The 18,238-nt window shown below is 47.3% G+C and overlaps 1 non-coding gene and 9 pseudogenes across 1 annotated transcript; all 10 read right to left on the minus strand.

Moving 5' to 3' along the window:
* Positions 1-14,456: 14,456 nt before the first annotated feature.
* LOC143925902 (5S ribosomal RNA) lies at positions 14,457-14,575 on the minus strand (annotated as a pseudogene).
* Positions 14,576-14,909: 334 nt separating this feature from the next.
* LOC143925877 (5S ribosomal RNA) lies at positions 14,910-15,028 on the minus strand (annotated as a pseudogene).
* Positions 15,029-15,362: 334 nt separating this feature from the next.
* Positions 15,363-15,481, minus strand: LOC143925872 (5S ribosomal RNA; annotated as a pseudogene).
* A 107-nt stretch (positions 15,482-15,588) lies between these two features.
* On the minus strand, positions 15,589-15,707 carry LOC143925855 (5S ribosomal RNA; annotated as a pseudogene).
* A 107-nt stretch (positions 15,708-15,814) lies between these two features.
* Positions 15,815-15,923, minus strand: LOC143925907 (5S ribosomal RNA; annotated as a pseudogene).
* A 542-nt stretch (positions 15,924-16,465) lies between these two features.
* LOC143925786 (5S ribosomal RNA) lies at positions 16,466-16,584 on the minus strand (annotated as a pseudogene).
* Positions 16,585-16,691: 107 nt separating this feature from the next.
* LOC143925895 (5S ribosomal RNA) lies at positions 16,692-16,809 on the minus strand (annotated as a pseudogene).
* A 109-nt stretch (positions 16,810-16,918) lies between these two features.
* Positions 16,919-17,037, minus strand: LOC143925906 (5S ribosomal RNA; annotated as a pseudogene).
* Positions 17,038-17,148: 111 nt separating this feature from the next.
* LOC143925892 (5S ribosomal RNA) lies at positions 17,149-17,267 on the minus strand. Its single transcript, XR_013262088.1, has one exon. It is a non-coding gene; the product is annotated as a 5S ribosomal RNA (ribosomal RNA).
* Positions 17,268-17,589: 322 nt separating this feature from the next.
* LOC143925797 (5S ribosomal RNA) lies at positions 17,590-17,708 on the minus strand (annotated as a pseudogene).
* Positions 17,709-18,238: the final 530 nt, after the last annotated feature.

Consider the following 18,238-nt stretch of genomic DNA (forward strand, 5'->3'; position numbering starts at 1 on the left):
TGATGGACGAACTTCCGACGGGACATGCACAGCAGAGGTACAGCCCCAGGAGGAAGTCAGCACAGCACAGGGATGGTGGGAGCCCCTCATAATAGGCAGCCCCAGGAGGATGTTAGCATAGCACAGGGATGGTGGGAGACCCTCATAATAAGCAGCCCCAGGAGGAAGTCAGCACAGCACAGGGATGGTGGGAGCCCCTCATAATAAGCAGCCCCAGGAGGAAGTCAGCACAGCACAGGGATGGTGGGAGCCCCTCATAATAAGCAGCCCCAGGAGGAAGTCAGCATAGCATAGGGATGGTATGACACCGGTGACAAAAATATGACATCGCTCAACCTCTTCAAACAGGAGGGTACGGGCATATAGTACGGTGTGCTTTTTTTGTACAAGGAAGTGAGCCAAATGAAGAAATAAGGTCTGTGTGCTCGATTAAAAAAATAGTTTATAGACATATACATGGTCTACTGGTCACATGTGTTGAATTCCTCCGAGATCCATGCCTCATTCATTTTTAGAAATGAGAGGTAGTTAACACTGTCGTGAGCTAGGCGAGTACGCTTATCGGTCACGATCCCCCCTGCTGCGCTGAACGTCCTTTCGGACAGGACACTGAACGAGAGGCAAGCCAACAGTTCGATTGCAAACTGGGCAAGCTCTGGCCAGAGGTCAAGCCTGGCCACCCAGTAGTCCAGGGGTTCATCACTCCTCAGAGCGCCCACATTGGCCGTTAACCCGATGTAGTTGGACACCTGACGATCTAGGCGTTCCCTGCTGCTGGATCCGGATGACACCTGTCGATGGGTTGGCTGAAAGAATGACCTCATATCAGAAGTCACCAACACATCTTCAAACCGGCCTCTTCTTGCAGACGCTGTTGGATTGGTACTCGCAACTCCTTCTCTGGGAGTGGGAATTGCTCCTCTGCCAGCGCACTCAAAAGCAGAATTCAGCATTTCTCGAAGCAAGGCCTGGAAGTGCTCCATTCTGACAGCCCTCTGTGACGGCGGTAACATTTCCGCCATTTTGTGTTTGTACCGGGGGTCTAAGTACGTTGCCACCCAGTACTGGTCCTTGACCCTTATGCTTTTTATACGGGGGTCCCTGTTAAAACACTGGAGCATGAAGGCCCCCATTTGCACTAAACTGGAAGCGGTGTGGTGGCCTGGCTCCTGCTCATCATCCAGGATAATGTCGTCCTCTTCATTCTCCTCTCCCCATCCACGCACAACAACAGGGATCCCAGAAAGGTTTAAAGCGTGCTCTTCTTGCTCCTCCTCATCGGCCCCGGCACCATCCTCCTCTGACTCCTCTTCAGACTCCTGTTGTTGACTTGTCTCAGATAGAGTAGGCCACATGCCCCACACTATATAAGGCCGCCAGCGTCTGCAGGAGTTAGTGGGTGTTCTCTGTGTACCTTCAACGCAGTATACAACGTCCATTATCCACCTATATAGCTATATTGCTCTTCTGTAATTGAGCTATCAGCCATCTGCAGGAGTTTCTGGGTGTTGTCTGTGTGCCCTGAGCGCAGTATACACCTTTATCCACCTATTTTGCTCTTCTCTAATTGAGCCATCTGCCATCTGCAGGAGTTAGTTGGTGTTGTGTGCCTCCACCACAGCACAGTATACACCGGTATCTACCCTTTAATTTCTGTTGTTCTATAATAAAGGCATCTGCAGGAGTTAGTGAGTGTTGTGTGCCTCCAGCACAATATACACTACCCAATTGCTGGTTTTCCCATCTCCCTTCGGGCCATTACCATGTCTGGGAGGCAAACAGGTGCGAGCTGATAAAAGAGGGCAAGCAGGCTCTGTGTCTAGAGACAACAGTGCTGGTCGTGGACGCGGTGCATCGTCATCAGCACGTGGCCATGGGACAGACTTGTCCTTATTTTCGGCAGCTGGACGTGTTGAGCCGCATCATACTGAAGACTTGGTAGAGTGGATGACCAAGCCCTCTTCATCCTCCTCATCCTCTCTCACTTAGGCTCAAGATACTAGCAAAGCAGCTGCCAACGCATCCTCTTCCCTCGTCTCAATGTCATCATCAGTGACTCCTTCCCTAGACCCACCACACCCTCCTGAGGAGTCCCCTGAACTCTTTGAGCACAGTGTTGAGTACATGCTTCAGGAGGATGCCCAGTGTTTTGTAGGCTCTGATAATGATACTCAGCTTGAGGAAGGCAGTAGCGTGAGTGCAGAGAGAGGGGATGCTCAAGAAGGACAGCAATCTAGCAGTCATGTTCCACAACCTGCAGCATACTGCCAGGTTTGCACCAGCGATGAAGAGGTAGGGGATGGTGAGGGCACTGACTCCACGTGGGTGCCTGGTAGGAGAGAGGAGGAGGAGGAGGCACATCTCCAACGACGCAGGATGCCCTCCGGGGGCCAGCTTAGGGGCAGCACACCGACTGAATCACACCGCAGAGCTCCGCCTGTGCAGGGCGCTGCCTCTGCGCGTTATTCTAAAAGTTCTTTGGTGTGGGCCTTTTTTGAGACGAGTACATCAGATCACACTGCTGCTATTTGCAACATATGTCTCAAGTCTATCTCTGGGCACCACATGCTTGACCAGACATATGTTGATCTGCCATGCAGCTCGTTGGCAAGTGTACCTCAAAGACCCACACCAAACAACAAAGCGGACCTCTCCTTGCTCCTCATCAGCTGGGATCTCCAACCCCACTAGACCTTCAGTCCTCTCTGAAACCTGCGCTGAGAGGAATGAAGGTTTATAATTAGGTGTGTCACAGCCAATTGCTTGCAGGCACTCTGCTAGCAATACAGCCACGTCCGATTGTAGCTGGCAAATTTCCCTGCCCCAGCTGCTGGACCGTAGAAAGAAGTTCACTCCCAGCCATCCACATGCCCAGCGGTTGAATGCTAGCTTGGCTAAATTGCTAGCACTTCAACTGCTACCTTTTCAGTTGGTAGACTCGGCCCCTTCCGTGAGTTTGTGCAATATGCGGTTCCTCAGTGGCAGGTCCCCAAACGCCACTTTTTCTCACGGAAGGAGATTCCGGCTCTCTACCGGCATGTGGAAGGCAATCTCCTTGCCTCGCTGGACAGGAGGGTCAGCGGTAAGGTGCATATTACTGCTGACTCATGGTCCAGTAGACATGGACAGGGACGTTACCTGTCTTTCACGGCCCATTGGGTCACTCTTCTGGCAGCTGGGAAGGATGCAAGACAAGGTGCAGTGTGTAGTAGTGTTGGAGGTTGTTCCACCACCACGCCTCCAAAATGCTACTTCTGGTTGTGACACACCTCTCTCCTCCACCCCCTCCTCTTCTTCTTCCTCCATGGCCTCTTCCAGTGCTCTGTCCTCGGAACCAGCGGTGCTCCGTAGGCGTTCAAGGGGCTACGCAGGCAAAACGATGCCATGCTGTGCTTGCGCTGGTTTGTTTGGGGGACAGGAGCCACACTGGGGCAGATATTTTGTCAGCTCTGCAGGGGCAGGCCGAGAGGTGGTTGACGCCATGCCAGCTTAAGCCAGGATTGGTGGTTTGCGACAATTGCACCAACCTCCTCTCCGCCTTCCGACAGGGACAACTGACCCATGTGCCCTGTGTGGCTCACGTCCTTAATCTGGTGGTGCAGCGGTTCTTGGGCAGGTACCCGGGCTTCCAGGATGTCCTGAAGCAGGCCAGGAAAGTCTGTGTGCATTTCCGCCAATCATTTAATGCCTGTGCCCAGCTGGCTGAGCTCCAAAAGGAGTTGAACCTGCCCAAGAACCACCTTATATGTGACAGGTGGAACTCAACGTTGGCCATGCTACAGCGGCTGCACACGCAGCAGAGGGCCATCAATGAGTACGGCACCAGGACAGGGTCAGGGAAGCTTGTTTTGTCACCGTTTGAGGAGGCCACAAGGATGGTGAGCAGTGACAGTGCATGCATCAGTGACACTGTACTTGTCAGGAACTTACCAGCAATAGACAGGCACAGCTGCGTTCACACAGGCGTCGGCGCGTGTTTCCTGCGCGTTCGTGTACGCGTTCGCGTGCGCGTTCGTCTGCACGTTAGTATGCACGTTCGTGAGTGGCGTTCGTGCGCGCGCTCGTTCGCGTGGTCGTGAGTGGCGTTCGTGCGCTACTTCCCGCCACTGAACGTTTAAAGGTTCCTCAAGTGCGTCGGTGCGGCGCTGTTTCGTCTCAGCTCCTGTGTACCTGAATACCTGATTCTGAACCTGATCACCTGCTACCGTTACCGACCCGGCTTGCCTGACTTCTCTGCCTTCTCCAAACCCGACCCGGCCCGCCTGACCTCGCTACCTCTCCTGCCTGCGATTCCGTTGCCGACCTCTGCCTGTTTTACCGACACCTCTTTGCCTCCTGTTACCACCTGCCTACCTACCTTGACCCGGACCGTCTGACTCTGCTCCAGCCTGCTGCCTGTTCAGCCCTCGGCTTCTGAAGCTACTGTCTGCATTTCTCAGCCTTCCAGCAACCTCCAGTCGCTCAGCCTTCCAGAAGAACCTCCGCTCTGTTACCAGCTCCAGCGGTCCTATCCAGCAGGCACTCCTACCCACTGTGCTCTCGAGACCGCTGTCTCCATTCCAGCGGCTCCTGAACCAGCGTTGTAAGAGAGGTCTCCTCCTACAAGTCGGGCTTCCACACCTGGACCCTAACAGTACCTCTCGTCCACCTGTTGGAGCATACGCTGCGTACAATAATGGACAGGGCACTTGAGGCAGAACAGAGGCAGGAAGAGGAGGACTTCCTTGCCTCTCAAGGCCCGCTTTTCCAGACAGTGTTCCTGCTGTCCCACCCATCACACAGGAAGAGGAGGATGATTGTGTCAACATGGAGGTGGAGGCTGGCACTCAGCATCAGCAGCAGCAGTCTTGTAGGGATGATTTACAGTCCCAAGAAACCCGTGGACTTGTACGTGGCTGGGAGGAGGTAGCTACGGATCATGTTTTCCTTAGTGACCCAGAGGACTCCGGACTGAATGCCTCAGCCAACCTACGCTGCATGGCCTCCCTGATCCTGCAAAGCCTGCGGAAGGATCCTCGTATTCTTCTGATCAAGGAGAGGGATCATTATTGGCTGGCCACTCTCCTTGATCTACGGTACAAGGGTAAGGTTGCGGAGCTTATCTTTCCGTTGCAGAGGGAGCAGAGGATGAGACATCTCCGGGAGGCCTTGCAGAAAGGTCTGTGCAATGCGTTTCCAGAGACTGGGAGGTTACAAACTCCTGGTCCTGGACAACGTGTTGCTGAGGCATCGGTCAGAAGGAGCGGTGGAGAAGGTGGCCGTCTGACCGATGCGTTCAGACAATTTTTTAGTCTGCAGCCCCAAGGTATGATCGGTTCCAGCAACCATCACCAGCGTCTGATTTACATGGTGCAGGAATACCTAGGAAAAGGTCAGACTTGGACACCTTTCCCACTGAAAATCCTCTGGCTTACTGGGTCTTGAGGATGGATCACTGTCCAGTGCTTGCACAGTATGCAATTGAGCTACTGGCTGTCCTGCATCCAGAGTTCTTTCGGAACGCACCTTCAGTGCTGCTGGTGGCTTTGTTACCGATCACAAGGTGTGCCTGTCTACCAACTCGGTTGATCGACTGACCTTCATAAAGATGAACCAGTCTTGGATCACCCACAGCTACCAAGCACCTGAAGCTGATGTAACCGAATAATTTTTTTTGAAATATCACATCCCTTCAAGACTGCCTATGCTGATGCGGAGTGACTGTCCTGTTATGTTGACTGTCTATCCTCTTCCTCCTCCGCTGATATCTTGGAAGAACATTTTTGGTTCTGGGTGATGCCATCAGCCCAATTTTTAATGTAATGCTTTGCAGCAGGGCTCATTCCTGCACTACAACTAGAGTATATGGGAGAGGTTGCAGTTTCGTGGCACCAGCACCAGTGCCTAAGGCAAAATTTCTCAGCCCCTGTTTAACAGGGGCATGTAATTACAATTCTTGATATAATATTTCACAGCAGGGCTCGTTCCTGTGCCCACCGAGAGTAACTGTGAGGACAAATAGTGTTGTGGCACCAGCACCACCACAACCACCAAAAGCCCAATTTTTCTACCACTGTTCATCAATGGCATGTAATTACAATTCTTGATATAATCGTTCACAGCAGGGCGCTTCAGCGCCCACCAAGAGTCACTTTGAGGGCTTACAATGTTGTGGCAACACCAACACCTTGTTCCGCCATTTCTGCTGAGCATATAGGGCAGGCCCCTACTTTCAGACATCCAACTTACAAACGTCTCCTACTTGCAAACGGAAGGAGACAACAGGAAGTAAGATGAAAAAAGACGTACGGCAAAAAAAATTATACAGGGGTGATAACCCTTCCCTATGTTTTCCAAAAAGCTTAAAAATAGATTTTTTGACTGGAGCTACACTTTAAAAATGTACTAGTTCGAAATTACAAACAGATTCTACTTAACACAACAAACCTACACAATCCCTGTCTTGTTTATACCGGCTGTATACTGCTGTTCTGAGTATATAGGGCCTGGGGGCCCCATGTCTTTCCCTCTTTTTTAATATGGGTATGGGGTTCCCCTTAATACCCGTACAAGACCCAAAGGGGCTGGTAATGGGCAGGGGGGCTACCCATGCCATTTTTCTCAATGATTTTCATCCATATTGCAGGAACCAGATATTACATTAAAACCGCAAGCAGTTTTAAATGACTTTTTTTAAATGTCATTTTGTGCAGGTTGTTGTGAATTCATTAAGAAAAAAAAAAAAATAATACATTTAATATTTACTGTCAGAGAGGTGAGATTTGTTTAGGCCTCAAGAACAGATGAACCACGATTTTGCTATCATTGAACTGTTACCCTCTTGGAGAACGCAAAATACATGATCTCATGTTTACTACATCAACTATTGAAAACTTTTACAAGCATGCATTGAGACAGAAACTCGCTGGAACAATGGTGTATCTCGTCACAAAACAAGGAGATATTTACCTGGTGTTAATGGTTAACAGAAGCGACAAATAACAGCCATGAAGACAAAAGGTTAAACTATCGTGTTAGAGTAGCTAACACAACTCATTGTGTGAATTCTTAAAAACTGTTTGGACAAACTAAGTCATCTTTAAACATCCATGAGACTGCTCAAAGTCCATCTCTACACATGGTGTTAGAGAGATGTGAGAGGAAGATACAAATCAGACATATTTCAAAAATACTTCAAGTGATTAAAACTGTATGTGATATTTGTGGGTCAACAAGGAGATATTGTGGTTTGGTATCTAGTGATCTGGGGAACTTTGTCATGAAGAGATTATATATATGAAAGTGTGATCATAAGTAGAAGTGTTTTAGCAACAAATTAGTATTATGAAAAACATATAATCATGATTATAACTGTATAAGAATTTAACCTATGTTTAGATAAACAAATATTGATTGGATACCCGAATTATACATGTATCCATATAGAAAATAATTGTATGTGATATTGTTTGATATATATCTAACCTGGGTCCTTTCTAAATGGACTAAAGATTAACAGATATACATATATATCACCATTTTATGCAAGTGATTATTCAAAATTATGTTAAGCGTATTTTATAATATGCTATCATTCCTGAACACTCGAGATATATTCGTTAGAACATATATAAATAAAGAACGCATATTATAGAAATAAAAATATTAACTTAAAGAAATAAAACACCAAACACATGTGAGACACCTGGTGGTTGAAGGTGCTATTACCTTACAATCACGAGACTACTGGGAAAGGTGATCATTAAGTCTGCCTGCCAATAGGAAAGGGACAAATACCCTCTGGGCAGAACTTAGTATAATTTTATGATCTTTTTGTTTAAGAGGATATTTAAGAAACTAAAAAGATGGAGAAGAAATAAAGAAAGCTTGGAGGAGAGCTGGGGGGAGAGAGTCAGGGGGAAGCTTAGGGACCCCCCCCCTGAGAAGGGACACTGGAAGACTTGCATGAATACACATTTTTACATTCATGAAGATCCCTGCTCCTTGGAACTCGGAGGTCACACAAAGTAATTCCTCTGTAAGAGAATCCATGTTGAAAGCCACGGCAGCCATCTTAAAATTCCTGGTAACCAACAATCCACACTAGTAGCCAATCGGAATGGGTAAATATACCACATTGATAAGTATATGTTTATCATCTATTCTATGTTCTCTTAAATATAGATTTTTTTGAATATTCTATTATTGAAATATTTCTCCCAAATCAATAACCGCCTTTTAGATTTTTCTCTAAATTAAATTTTTCATTATAAATTTCTTTTTGCATAGATGCCAATTTTATTGACAAACAAATGTCACTAATTTATTTCACATTATTAACCACTTACTTACCTGCAGTATAGTAACGGTTGGCCGGACGTGTGAAATACAGACATTCTGTTTAATTGTCAATTATCAAAAGGTTATTGATTCTACCGAGAAGTGATAATGGTGATAATTGTGTCCAAGGTACTACTACGCCCAGTTTGAGGGTGTTTCCAGTAATTGTCAAAATGATCAAGAAATGCAATCTGTATTTTAATATTTCATGTAAATATTCATTTTCTGTCAACCAATAAATGTAGCTATTTTGTATGATCACTCGTCTCCGTGAATAAGTTTCACATGTATAGACTGTGTCATATAGATTGATTCTGTATCTTAAAAATATCTTCGTTAAAAATTACTTAGTAAATATTGTGCGGGAAAATGTCCTTAAAAAGCACGACAAGGTGTTGTGCCATATAGTGTCCGGCCATCATATAGTGTCCGCGCAAACGAAGCTTTCGGAAAATATCCGAAGCTGAACGGCGCCTGCGCCGTGAGTGGAGGTGGTGGCCCCACCATCCAAGTGGACATAGGGTTGTGAATATTAGAGGGCCCCTCGTGGGCGAGCTTCGCTCGCCATGCTTTGGGCTCGGCCTCGCTGCGCTCGGCTCTTTTATATTCCTACTCTATGTCCACTTGGATAGTGGGGATAGAACCTGGACTCACGGCGCAGGAGCCGTTCATCCTCGGCAATTTTCGGAATCTGTGTTGCTGTGCACTGAGCATGCGCAGTACACAGTGGACACTTTTGGATGGAGGACCTTATATGATAAGACACACGGACTGTTCTAAACACGGGAATCACGTGGCACTTCACAGGCATACCATAGACACCCCCCAGGCACGATATTTAAAGGAATATTTCACTTTTTTTCACTTTAATCGTTATTAAAGTCAGTGCTCCCGAAAAAAAGGCAGTTTTTAAAAACATTTTAGGCATTGACCCATGTCCCCTGGGGCAGGAGACAGGTCCCCAAACCCTTTTTAGGACAATATCTTGCATATTAGCCATTCAAATTAGCACTTTTTATTTCGAACGTTCGAATCCCATAGACTTCAATGGGGTTCTAAAGTTCGCACGAATTTGCGGTCCGTTCGAAAGTTCTGGTGCGAACCGAACCAGGGGGTGTTCAGCTCATCCCTAATGTACATGTTTTCTGGAGCACCTCCCCCAAAAGAGAAGCCCTCCCAGCATGATTGTAAGAATAGCAGGAACAGTCCTAAAAGTCCAGAACTAGACGACAGCCGTTCATGATGGTACTGCAAGAAACAGAAGAAAATACATCCTCAGACTAAACGAATTATCTGTACATTCTGCTACCAGGAGGTTATAATCCTGCTGGCAAAAAATAAAACTTTGTACATAAAAGTTTGTGCCCCTCCACAGTAGTGATGCCACATGACACTAGGCCTCACCCAAGGATCTTCTTCAGGAGCCCATCACTGGAAGCAGATTAGGGAACTAGTCCACAAGAAAGGAATTTAAGGGGTAGCAGACCCTTGTTTGCAGCTAGAGTTTGGTGAACAGTTTGAGCCAAGCAAAAGTTCGGCCCGAACATCGCCTGTTTAGCGAACACCTGAATTTGCGGGGCTCTTAGGGTTGCCACCTTTTCCTCAAGCCAAACCTGAACACTTTAGCGGCGCATGGCAAATTTTTTTGTGGTATGCACTATAGGATTTTACTGAAACTACTGGTACCATCCACTGCCCTACCGACACCATCCTCTGCTCTACCGACACCGTCCTCTGCTCTACCGACACCGTCCTCTGCCCTACCGACACCATCCACTGCCCTGGTGACATCGTCCACCTCCCTCCCCACAGACTCCCCTTCCTTATATTGGTCACCCCCCTCAATTAGATCAGGGAACCCACCCAAAACCCCTGCCCCAAAAGACCCCCATTGGACTGCCTTACCGAGAGCCACTTCGAGCCAGGAAGTGTGGGAGCTGGAGTTTGGGGGTGGAGCTCCTCTACTGTAGTGCTGTTTTCCTTCCTTCAGAGGGGAGTGTGGGGAGCCTTGGGGAGAAGTGTGCCGGCAAAACACAGGATTCAGGACACGTGAAATTGTGCATTCACTCACTAGGCTGCTGTTAGCAATTATTGGGGCCCCATAGAGCTATACTCATGGGGTCCCCATTCCCTGAGGAGGGAAAGAGGTGGGGGGAGGGAGGCGAGAAAGGGGAAGGAAAGAGGAGGAGGTGAGAGAGAGTATGTGCATTGCATCTGAACACTGCTCTGTTGGGACCACAGAGAGCCTGAAACGGGAAATCAGTCGCAATACATTCTATGCTGCGCCAGACTGGGTATGAATCAGCAGCAAAGGGCGAATTAATGGCATTGTATAAAACCAATGCTACAGTGGGCTTGATTGTGCAACACATCATTTGCATTTCATATAACTGGCTCCCCTAGAGCAGCCAATCACTATCTGCATTGCTTATGAATGCTGCTTTGTTGGGACCACAAAAAGCATATGCGCAAGGTGAAATCATTTGCAATGCATTCTACACTGCTCCAAGTTGGGCATATAAATGAGTAGTGGAGGGAAATTAATGGCATTGTAAACAAACAATGCTTCAGTGGGCTTTATTGCACAACACATCATTTGAATTTCATATAAACCAAAGGCCGGCTCTAGTAGAGCAGCCATTTACTATTTACATTGCCTATGAAATCTGCTCTGTTGGGACCACAGAGCATATGCGCAAGGGGAAATCACTGGCAATGCATTCTACACTGCTCCAAGGTGGGCATACTAATGAGCAGCAAACGGGTAGTTAACAGCACTATATACAAACAATGCTACAGTGGGCTTGGGAGGGGGTCCTGTCTAAATCCTGCTCTAGAAAATGGGCAGCAAGTGATATCTATGTGCATTGTGCCTGAACCCTACTCTGTTTTTGCTTGCTACTGGCTACACTATACATGGACATTAATGAATAGTTTTCATTGAAAGCTTTCATATGGTTTAAATTATGGACGTTTAAACCTATTTGTGTGGGAATAGCATGTGTCATACCTTTTCCCCTATGGGGAGAAGACATCTTGACCCAGTCCCTAAAGTCTGAACCAAGAATAGGGCACGTTGATTTTGGCCTGGCCAAAGTTTGTTGGCTGTAGTATGGTGCCCTCATACTCTAACCAAGAAAAGCTAAGAACCATTCCAAGATCAAAACACAGAATTCCCAGGAAGAAAGGATGAACAGTTAGAATAGGATCTGCCATTCACTTCATAGGCCATAACCAAACATTTGGACTGCCTGCCATGTTGCCCTAGAAGCAGTTGGAAGAGAGACTGAATCAGATCCAGCCCGGCCTTCTCAGAGGAATGAGCACTCTTCCGCCAGTCCAGCACGAACTGAGATTGACCCAGTCCCTCAGCCTTCTACTTCAGAACAACCTAGCAACCAGACTAGAGGCTTAATTATAGCTTACAATTGAAATGTAAGATGGTCTTCCAACAGCCGCCCTTTACTTCCAGAGAGCGGGGGCTCTCTGTAGACTTTCCCAAGAGGGATCAGACTGAAATCCCTGCTCTCTTTCTTATTCCTAACTCCATCCAGCAATATTTTTGGGTCCACAAAATTCAGTGGGTAAACCCAAGCAATGAGTTCTGATTAAAGCTCATAACTCAGGCAGTTGATTGAGCTATATACTTTTTCATTCCTAACGCAGTCTAGCAATATTTTTGGGTCCACAAAATTCAGTGATGAACCCAAGCAATGAGTTATGATTTAAGCTCATAACTCTGAAACTGCTTCTATAGCATGTTAGACAATTTATTTTATCATCCTTAACCACTTAAGGACCGACGCATGGCAATGTACGTCGGTGCAATGGCACCAACAGGTACAAGGGCAGCACAGTGGTGTAGTGGTTAGCACTCTCACCTAGCAGTAAAAACGGTCACTGATTCAAATCCCAACCACAACACTACCTCCCTGGAGTTTGCATGTTCTCCCTGTGCCTGCGTGGGCTTTCTCCGGGTACTCCAGTTTCCTCCCACAATCCAAAGACATGCAGGTAGGTTTATTGGCCTCTGTCCAAAATTGGCACTAGTATATGCATGGGGACCTTGGATTGTGGGCTCCTTGAGGGTAGGGACCAATGTGAGTGTGCAATGTACAGGAATAGGGACAATTGTAGACGCTCACTCAGGTTGAACTGGATGGACTGGTGTCTTTTTTCAACCTAACTAACTATGAAACTATGAAAGCACAAACATGTACGTGCTCGCCTTCCAAGCGAGTGGGGGGTCCAATCGGACCCCCCTCCCGCTGGATGAAGCGGTCCGTTTCGCTTCAGGAGCGATCCGGGATGAGGGGATGGCCGTTGGTTTCTGGTCATCCCCTCTCAATCGCTCCTGGCGAATGAGAAGCTTCTCCCGATGTGTATAGTAAACACAGGCAGGGAGGAAGTGATGTCATTCTCCTCGGGGAGATCTTATTGACCAGACTATGAGGAGTACAGTGAAAGTAAGTGTGCACCAACACTACACTGACATGTAGGCACACAAGCCCCCCCTCCCCCTCCCAGTCACAGTGTCACTGATTGCAGTGATCATTTATTTATTGATCACTGCATTTAGTGTCAGTTGTGACAGTAAATACTGTCAGGGCAGTTAATGTTAGGTCCAGGGTAGCCCCCTACCCCGCCCAATAAAGGTTTAACCCCCTGATTGCCTCTAGAGTTAACCCTTTCACCCCCTTTTGCCAGTGTCACTAAGCGATCGTTTTTCTGATCGCTGCATTAGTGTCACTGGTGCCGCTAAGTAGCTAGTTATTTTTTTAGGTTCACCGCCAGGTTTTTATAGCGCTAGGTACCCCGATATACTACCCAATAATAGTTTTAACCCCCTGATTGCCCATAGTTAACCCTTTCACCAGCTATCACCTTATAAGTGTCACTGGTGACGCTTGTTAGCCAGTTAGTTATTTAGGTTCCCCGTCAGGTTTTTATATAGCGCCAGGGACCCCCATATACTACCTAATAAAGATTTTAACCCCCTGATTGCCCCTAGTTAACCCTTTCATCAGTGATCACCGTATAAGTGTTATGGGTGACTCTGGTTAGTTAGTTTGCTTTTTATAGCATCAGGGCACCCACCATTTATTACCCAATAAAGGTTTAAGCCCCTGATCACCCGGCGGGTGATATCAATTAGGTTTTAGGGTCAGGGTCTGCGTCGCCCCAGGCAGCGCTAGGTTAGTGCTAGTACCGCTAACACCCACGCGCAAAGCATAAACCTCCCGTAGTGGTATAGAATCTGAACAGATCAATATCTGATCAGATCTATACTAGCGTCCCCAGCAGTTTAGGGTTCCAAAAAAATGCATTGTTAGCGGGATCAGCCCAGATACCTGCTAGCACCTGCGTTTTGCCCCTCCGCCCAGCCCACCCAAGTGCAGTATCGATCGATCACTGTCACTTACAAAACACTAAACACATAACTGCAGCGTTCGCAGAGTCAGGCCTGATCCCTGCAATTGCTAACAGTTTTTTTTGGTAGCGTTTTATATTTAAATCCGGAAGGCAGTGCTTGGTTTTCAGGGTCCCGTACGTGGCTAGTCTCCCAAAAAGTCCCACATATGTGGTATCCCCGTACTCAGGAGAAGCAGCAGAATATATATTTGGGGTGCAATTCCACATATAACTATGGCATGTGTGAGCAGTATATCATTTAGTGACAACTTTTTGTAAACTTTTTTTTTTGTGTCATTATTCAATTACTTGGGACAACAAAAAAAATATTCAATGGGCTCAACATGCCCCTCAGCAATTTCCTTGGGGTGTCTACTTTCCAAAATGGGGTAATTTGGGGGGGTTTTGTGTTATTTTGGCATTTTATGGCCTTCGAAACTGTGATAGGTAGTGAGGAGTGAAATCAAAAATTTGCACCCTTAGAAATCCTGAAGGCAGTGATTGGATTTCGGAGTGCCGTACGCGGCTAGACTCCCAAAAAGTCCCACATATGTGGTATCCCCGTACTCAGGAGAAGCAGCAGAATATATTTTGGGGTGCAAATCCACATATTACTATGGCATGTGTGAGCAATATATCATTTAGTGACAACTATTGTAAACCTAGCAACGAGACTAGAGGCTTAATTAAAACAGGTCGTCCACGCCAACAACATATTAAAATAAAGCCTACGGCACCTGGTATTCCCAGAAGGTCTCCCATTCAGTTACTGACAAGGCCTGACCCTGCTTAACATCCGAGATCAGACGATAGCTGGCGCATTCAGGGTGATATGACCATAGGCAATTTTGCTCGCCACTCTCAACCCTCTAGACAAAAGCCAAGATGATCCCCTCGGCAAACAAGCAGAAAAATAAAACAGGTCGTCGATGCCAACAACATATTAAAAAAAAGCCTACGGCACCTGGTATTCCCAAAGGTCACCCATCCAGGGACTAAACAGGCCCAACCCTGCTTAGCATGCGAGATCAGACGAGACAGGGCACATTCATGGTGATGTGGCCTTAGATGATCTTTCTGTTCACTCTTAACCCTCTTGACAAATGGCAAGATGGTCACCTCAGCAAACAAGCAGAAAAATAAAACAGGTAGTCGACGCCAGCAACATATTAAAAAATTGCCTACAGCACCTGGTATTCCCAGGCTGTCTCCCATCCAGGTACTCACCAGGCCCGACCCTGCTTAGTATTTGAGATCAGATGAGATCGGGCGCATTCAGGGTGATGTGGCCATGGGCAATCTTGCTGGCCCTTTCTCAACCCTCTTGACAAACGCCAAGAAGGTCACCTCGGCAAACAAGCAGAAAAATAAAACAGGTCCTCGACGCCAGCAACATATTAAAAAAAGCCTATGGCACCTGGTATTTCCAAAGGTCTCCCATCCAGGGACTAACCAGGCCCGACCCTGCTAAGCATCCGAGATCAAACAATATCTGGCACATTCAGGGTGATGTGGCATTAGGCGATCTTGCTTGCCACTCTCAACCCTCTTGACAAACGCCAAGATGGTCACCTCGGAAAACAAGCAGAAAAATAAAACAGGTCCTCGACGCCAGCAACATATTAAAAAGATGCCTACGGCACCTGGTATTCCCAGGCGGTCTCACATCCAGCTACTAACCAGGCCCGACCCTGCTTAGCATCTGAGATCAGACGAGATCGGGCGCACTCAGGGTGATGAAGCTGTAGGCGATCTTGCTGGCCACTCTCAACCCTCTTGACAAACGCCAAGATGGTCACCTCGGCAAACAAGTAGAAAAAAAAACAGGTCGTCGACGCCAACAACATATTAAAAAAAAGCCTACGGCACCTGGTATTCCCAGGCGGTCTCCCATCCAGGTATTAACCAGGCCCGACCCTGCTTAGCATCCGAGATCAAACGATATTTGGCGCATTCAGGGTGATATGGCAATAGGCGATCTTGAATACCACTCTCAACCCTCTTGACAAAGGCCAAGATGGTCACCTCGGCAAACAAGCAGAAAAATAAAACAGTACGTTGTTGCCAACAACATATTAAAAAAAGCCTACAGCACCTGGTACTACCGAGCGGTCTCCCATCCAGTTACTAACCAGGCCCGACCCTGCATAACATCCGAAATCAGGCGCATTCAGGGTGATGTGGCCGTAGGTGATCTTGCTGGCCACTCTCAACCCTCTTGACAAACGCCAAACCTTGGCAAACAAGCAGAAAAATAAAACAGGACGTCAACGCCAACAACATATTAAAAAAAAAGCCTATGGCACCTGGTGCTCCCAGGCGGTCTCCCATCCAGGAACTAACCAGGCCCGACCCTGCTTAGCACCCGAGATCAGACGAGATTGGGCGCATTCAGGGTGATGTATAGTAGGCAATCTTGCTGGTCACTCTTAAACCTCTTTACAAATGCCAAGATGGTCACCTCAGCAAACAACAAAAAAATAAAAAATTTCGTCAACGCCAAAAACATATTAAAAAAATTCTATGGCACCTGGTATTCCCAGGCGGTCTCCCATCCAGATACTAACCAGGTCTGATCCTGCTTAGCATCCGAAATCAGGCTCATTCAGGGTGATGTGGCCATAGACGATCTTGCTGGCTACTCTCAACCCTCTTGACAAATGCCAAGATGGTCACCTCGGCAAACAAGCAGAAAAATAAAACAGGTCGTTGACGCCAACAACATATTAAAAAAAGCCTACGGCACCTGGTATTCCCAGGTAGTCTCCCAACCAGGTACTAACCAGACCTGACCCTGCTTAGCATCCAAGATCAGACGAGATCGGGTGCATTCGGGGTGATGTGGCCATAGGCAATCATACTGGCCACTCTCAACCCTCTTGACAAACGCCAAGATGGTCACCTCGGCAAACACGCAGAAAAATCAAACAGGTCGTCGAAGCCAACAACATATTAAAAAATGCCTATGACACCTGGTATTCCCAGGTGGTCTCCCATCCAGGAACAAACCAGGCCCGACCCTGCTTAGCATCCGAGATCAGACGAGATTGGGCGCATTCAGGGTGATGTACAGTAGGCAATCTTGCTGGCCACTCTTAAACCTCTTTACAAACGCCAAGATGGTCACCTTGGCAAACAAGCAGAAAAATAAAACAGGTCGTCGACACCAGCAACATATTAAAAAAAGAACGTATGGCACCTGGTATTCCCAGGCGGTCTCCCATCCTGGAACAAACCAGGCCCGACCCTGCTTATTAACCAAGATCATACAAGATCAGGCGCATTCAGGGTGATGTGGCCATAGGCAATCCTGCTAGCCACTCTCAACCCTCTTGAAAAACGGCAAGATGGTAGACCTCGGCAAACAAGCAGAAAAATAAAAAATAGGTCGTGGATGCCAACAACATATTAGAAAAAAGCCTACGGTACCTGGTATTCCCAGGCGGTCTCCCATCCAGGTACTAACCAGGCCCGACCCTGCTTAGCATCCGAGATCAGATGAGATCGGGCGCATTCAGAGTGATGTGGCCATGGGTGATCTTGCTGCCCACTCTCAACCCTCTTGACAAACGCCAAGATGGTCACCTCAGCAAACAACTTAAAAATAAAAATGTCGTCAACGCCAAAAACATATTAAAAAAATCCTATGGCACCTGGTATTCCCAGGTGGTCTCCCATCCAGATACTAACCAGGTCTGACCCTGCTTAGCATCTGAAAATCAGGCTCATTCAGGGTGATGTGGCCATAGACGATCTTGCTGGCCATTCTCAACCCTCTTGACAAACGCCAAGATGGTCACCTCGGCAAACAAGCAGAAAAATAAAACAGGTCGTTGACACCAACAACATAATAAAAAAAACCTACGCCACCTGGTATTCCCAGGCGGCCTACCATCCATGTACTAACTGGGCCCGACCCTGCTTAGCAACCGAGGTCAGACGAGATCGAGCGCATTCAGGGTGATATGGCCGTAGGCAATCTTGCTAGGTATGTAATCATGGCGCTGATAATCAGTGCCCAATTACAATTGAGTGCCCACCACTGCCAGCAATCAGTGGCCAATAGTGATGCCAGTCAATGCTGGCTATCAGTGCTGCCCATCAATGCTCATCACTGCTGCCCATCAATGCCGCCCATTAATGCCCACCAGCGCCAATAGTGATGCAAGTCAGTGCTGGCTATCAGTGCTGCCCATAAATGCCCATCACTGCTGCCAATCAGTGCTGCCAATCAGTGCCCACCAGTGCCACCCATCAGTACTCATCAGTGCCACATATCAATGCCACCTATCAGTGTCCATAAGTGTGGCATATTCGTGCCTCCTCATCAGTGCAGCCTCATCAGCACCCATCAGTGAAGGAGAAAAATTACTTATTTACAAAATTTACTGACAGAAACTAAAAAAAAACTTTTTTTTTCAACATTTTTTGCCTTTTTTTAATTTCTTTCAGGAAAAAAAAACAGGAGTGATTAAATACCACCAAAAGAAAGCTCTATTTGTGTGAA

This window comes from Lithobates pipiens, unplaced genomic scaffold (assembly GCF_037356315.1).
Source record: "Lithobates pipiens isolate NorthernLeopardFrog02 unplaced genomic scaffold, aLitPip1_a1.2 Scaffold_22, whole genome shotgun sequence".
Lineage (NCBI taxonomy): Eukaryota > Metazoa > Chordata > Amphibia > Anura > Ranidae > Lithobates > Lithobates pipiens.